This window comes from Arachis ipaensis, chromosome B01 (assembly GCF_000816755.2).
Source record: "Arachis ipaensis cultivar K30076 chromosome B01, Araip1.1, whole genome shotgun sequence".
NCBI classification, from domain to species: Eukaryota; Viridiplantae; Streptophyta; class Magnoliopsida; order Fabales; family Fabaceae; genus Arachis; species Arachis ipaensis.
Genome location: NC_029785.2, coordinates 78,758,524 through 78,763,976, shown reverse-complemented (window position 1 = coordinate 78,763,976; position 5,453 = coordinate 78,758,524).

Here is a 5,453-nt window from a genome sequence, read left to right as displayed (position 1 = left end):
TTCACCTAAAGAAAATGCCTGCAGAAGCTCAAGAACTCATTGACATGGTTGCTTATAACCAGTTCATGTACACTTCTGAGAGGAATCCTGTGAATAATGGGACGCCTATGAAGAAGGGAGTTCTTGAAGTTGATACTCTGAATGCCATATTGCCTCAGAACAAAATATTAACTCAGCAAGTCAATATGATTTCTCAGAGTCTGAATGGAATGCAAGCTGCATCCAACAGTACTCAAGAAGCATCTTCTGAAGAAGAAGCTTATGATCCTGAAAACCCTGCAATAGCAGAGGTGAATTACTTAGGTGAACCTTATGGAAACACCTATAACTCATCATGGAGAAATCATCCAAATTTCTCATGGAAGGATCAAAAGCCTCAACAAGGCTTTAATAATGGTGGAAGAAACAGGTTTAACAATAATAAACCCTTTCCATCATCCACTCAGTAACAGACAGAAAATTCTGAGCAGAATCCATCTAGCTTAGCAAATCTAGTCTCTGATCTATCTAAGGCCACTGTGAGTTTCATGAATGAAACAAGGTCTTCCATTAGAAATTTGGAAGCACAAGTGGGCCAGCTGAGTAAAAGGATCACTGAAATCCCTCCTAGTACTCTCCCAAGCAATACAGAAGAGAATCCAAAAGGAGAGTGCAAGGCCATTGACATAAGCACCATGGCCGAACCTGTAATGGAAAGAGAGGACGTGAATCCCAAGGGGGAAGACCTCCTGGGATGTCCAGTGATCAATAAAGAGTTTCCCTCTGAGGAACCAAAGGACTTTGAGGCTCATCTAGAGACCATAGAGATCCCATTAAATCTCCTTATGCCATTCATGAGCTCTGATGAGTATTCCTCTTCTGAAGAGAATGAGGATGTTACTGAAGAACAAACAGCCAAGTTACTTGGTGCAATCATGAAGCTGAATGCCAAATTATTTGGCATTGATACTTGGAAAGTTGAACCTCCCTTGTTCATCAATGAAATAAGTGATCTGGATCAACTGACATTGCCTCAGAAGAGACAGGATCCTGGAAAGTTCATAATACCTTGTACTATAGGCACCATGATTTTTAAGGCTCTGTGTGACCTTGGTTCAGGGATAAACCTCATGCCCCTCTCTGTAATAGAGAAACTGGGAATCTATGGGGTGCAAGCTGCTAAAATCTCATTAGAGATGGCAGACAATTCAAGAAAACAGGCTTATGGACAAGTAGAGGACGTGTTAGTAAAGGTTGAAAGCCGTTACATCCCTGCTGATTTCATAGTCCTGGATACTGGAAAGGAAGAAGATGAATCCATCATCCTAGTAAGACCTTTCCTAGCCACAGCAAGAGATGTGATTGATGTGGACAGAGAAGAATTGATCCTTCAATTAATTAAGGACAACCTTGTGTTTACAACTCAAGGATCTCTCTCTGCATCCATGGAGAGGAAGCAGAAAAAGCTTCTCTCAAAGCAGAGTCAACCAAAGCCCCCACAGTCAAACTCTAAGTTTGGTATTGGGAGGCCACAACCAAACTCTAAGTTTGATGTTGAACTCCCATATCCAAGCTCTAAGTTTGGTGTTGGGAAGTCTCAACAATGCTCTGAACATCTGTGAGGCTCCATGAGAGCCCACTGTCAAGCTATTGATCATGTGGAGTCACAAAATAAATATAAAAATTGAAAACGGAATCAAACACAGCAGAAGAAAAATCACACCCTGGAGGAGCACCTGTCTGGCGTTCAACGCCAGAACAGAGCATGGTTCTGGCGCTGAACGCCCAAAATGGGCAGCATCCTAGCGCTGAACGCCCAGAACAAGCATGGTTCTGGCGTTCAATGCCAGAAATGGCTAGTAAATGGGCGTTGAATGCCCAAAATGGGCACCAACCTGGCGCTGAACGCCCAGAGTTATGTGCAAGGGCATTTTGCATGCCTAAATTGGTGCAGGGATGTAAATGCCTTGACACCTCAAGATCTGTGGACCCCACAGGATCATCTCAGGATCTGTGGACCCCACAGGATCCCCACCTACCTCCACTCACATCTTCTCGCCCCTCTTTCACAAAATCCCATAAACACTCTTCCCCAAAAACCCTTCACCAATCACCTCAATCTCTCTTCCCCATCACCTCTTCACCACTCACATCCATCCACTCTTCCCCATAAACCTACCTCATAAACTCCACCTACCTTCAAAATTCAAAACCAAATTCCCACCCAAACCCACCCTAAATGGCCGAACCATAACCCCCATCCCTCCCCTATATATAGCCCTCCATTCTTCCTCATTTTCACACAACACAACCCTCTCCTCTCTACTTGGCCGAAACACACTTCACCCCCTCTTCTCCATATTTTCTTCTTCTTCTTCCTCTATTCTTTCTTTTATTGCTCGAGGGCAAGCAATATTCTAAGTTTGGTGTGCTAAAAGCATAAGCTTTTTGTTTTTCCATTACCATTGATGGCACCTAAGACCGGAGAATCCTCTAAAAAGGGGAAGGGGAAGACAAAAGCTTCCACCTCCGAGTCATGGGAGATGGAAAGGTTCATCTCCAAAGCCCATCAAGACCACTTCTATGATGTTGTGGCCAAGAAGAAGGTGATCCCCGAGGTCCCTTTCAAACTCAAAAGAAATGAGTATCCAAAGATCCGATATGAAATTCAAAGAAGAGGTTGGGAAGTTCTAACAAACCCCATCCAACAAGTCGGCATCCTAATGGTTCAAGAGTTCTATGCCAATGCATGGATCACCAAGAACCATGATCAAAGTAAGAACCCGGATCCAAAGAACTATGTTACAATGGTTCGGGGGAAATACTTAGATTTTAGTCCGGAAAATGTGAGGTTGGCGTTTAACTTGCCTATGATGCAAGGAGATGAATGCCCCTACACTAGAAGGGTCAACTTTAATCAAAGGTTGGACCAAGTCCTTATGGACATATGTGTGGAAGGAGATCAATGGAAGATTGACTCCAAAGGCAAGCCAGTTCAACTAAGAAGATTGGACCTCAAGCCTGTGGCTAGAGGATGGTTAGAGTTCATTCAATGCTCAATCATTCCCACTAGCAACCGATCTGAAGTTACTATGGATCGGGCCATCATGATTCATAGCATCATGATTGGAGAGGAAATAGAAGTTCATGAAGTCATCTCTAATGAACTCTACAAAATAGCCAAAAAGTCATCCTCCATGGCAAGGCTAGCCTTTCCTCATCTTATCTGCCATCTATGTTACTCAGCTGGAGCTTTCATAGAAGGAGACACTCCTATTAAGGAAGAGAAGCCCATCACTAAGAAAAAGATGGAGCAAGCAAGAGAGCCCATTCATGAAGCTCAAGAGGCGCAGGAAGCTCATCACCATGAGATCCTGGAGATGCCTAAAATGCATTTTCCTCCACAAAACTATTGGGAGCAAATCAACACCTCCCTAGGAGAATTAAGTGCCAACATGGGACAACTAAGGGTGAAACATCAAGAGCACTCCATCATGCTCCATGAAATAAGAGAAGATCAAAAAGCAATGAGGGAGGAGCAACAAAGACAAGGAAGAGACATAGAAGAGCTCAAAGACATCATTGGTTCCTCAAGGAGGAAACGCCACCATCACTAAGGTGGACTCATTCCTTGTTCTTACTTTCTCTGTTTTTCGTTTTCTATGTTATGTGCTTATCTATATTTGTGTCTTCATTACATGATCATTAGTAATTAGTAACTATGTCTTAAAGTTATGAATGTTCTATGAATCCATCACCTCTCATAAATAAAAAATGTTTTAATTCAAAAGAACAAGAAGTACATGAGTTTTGAATTTATCCTTGAACTTAGCTTAATTATATTGATTTGGTGACAATGCTTCTTGTTTTCTGAATGTATGCTTGAACAGTGCATATGTCTTTTGAAGTTGTTGTTTAAGAATGTTAAATATGTTGGCTCTTGAAAGAATGATGACTAGGAGACATGTTATTTGATAATCTGAAAAATCATAAAAATGATTCTTGAAGCAAGAAAAAGCAGCAAAGAACAAAGCTTGCAGAAAAAAAAAATAGGCGAAAAAAAAATAGTAAAAAAAAAGAAAGAAAAAGCAAGCAGAAAAAGCCAAAAGCTCTTAAAACCAAGAGACAAGAGCAAAAAGCCAATAACCCTTAAAACCAAAAGGCAAGGGTAAATAAAAAGGATCCCAAGGCTTTGAGCATCAGTGTATAGGAGGGCCTAAAGGAATAAATTCCTGGTCTAAGCGGCTAAACCAAGCTGTCCCTAACCATGTGCTTGTGGCGTGTAGGTGTCAAGTGAAAACTTGAGACTGAGCAGTTAAAGTCAAGGTCCAAAGCAAAAAAAAATAGTATGTTTTTAGTAGGATCTAGTTACTTTTAGGGATGTTTTCATTAGTTTTTATGTTAAATTCACATTTCTAGACTTTACTATGAGTTTGTGTGTTTTTCTGTGATTTCGGGTATTTTCTGACTGAAATTGAGGGACTTAAGCAAAAATCAGATTCAGAGGTTGAAGAAGGACTGCAGATGCTATTGGATTCTGACCTCCCTGCACTTAAAGTGGATTTTCTGGAGCTACAGAACTCGAAATGGCGCGCTTCCAATTGTGTTGGAAGTAGACATCCAGGGATTTCCAGCAATATATAATAGTCCATACTTTGGCCAAGAATAGACGACGCAAACAGGCGTTCAACGCCAGCTTTCTGCCCAATTCTGGCGTCCAACGCCAGAAAAGGATCCAAAACCAGAGTTGAACGCCCAAACTGGCACAAAAGCTGGCGTTCAACTCCAAGAAGGACCTCTACACGTGCAACACTCAAAGCTCAGCCCAAGCACACACCAAGTGGGCTCCGGAAGTGGATTTATGCATTAATTACTTACTTATGTAAACCCTAGTAGCTAGTTTATTATAAATAGGACATTTCACTATTGTATTTGACATCCTGAGTTTTATCTTCGGATCATAGTAGTCTTTGTTACTCCGGTTCCCCTCTGGGGCCGAGACCAATGAACTCCATTATCACTTATGTATTTTCAACGGTAGAGTTTCTACACTCCATAGATTAAGGTGTGGAGCTCTGCTGTTCCTCAAAGATTAATGCAAAGTACTACTGTTTTCTATTCAATTCATCTTATTTCGCTTCTAAGATATTCATTCGCACTTCAACCTGAATGTGATGAACGTGACAATCATCATCATTCCTTATGAACGCATGCCTGACAACCACTTCCGTTCTACATTCGACTGAATGAGTATCTCTTAGATCTCTTAATCGGAATCTTCGTGGTGTAAGCTGGAATGATGGCGGCATTCAAGAGAGTCCGGAAAGTCTAAACCTTGTCAATGGTATTCCGAGTAGGATTCAATGATTGAATGACTGTGACGAGCTTCAAACTCGCGATTGCTGGGCGTAGTGACAGACGCAAAAGGATAGTAAATCCTATTCCAACATGATCGAGAACCGACAGATGAATAG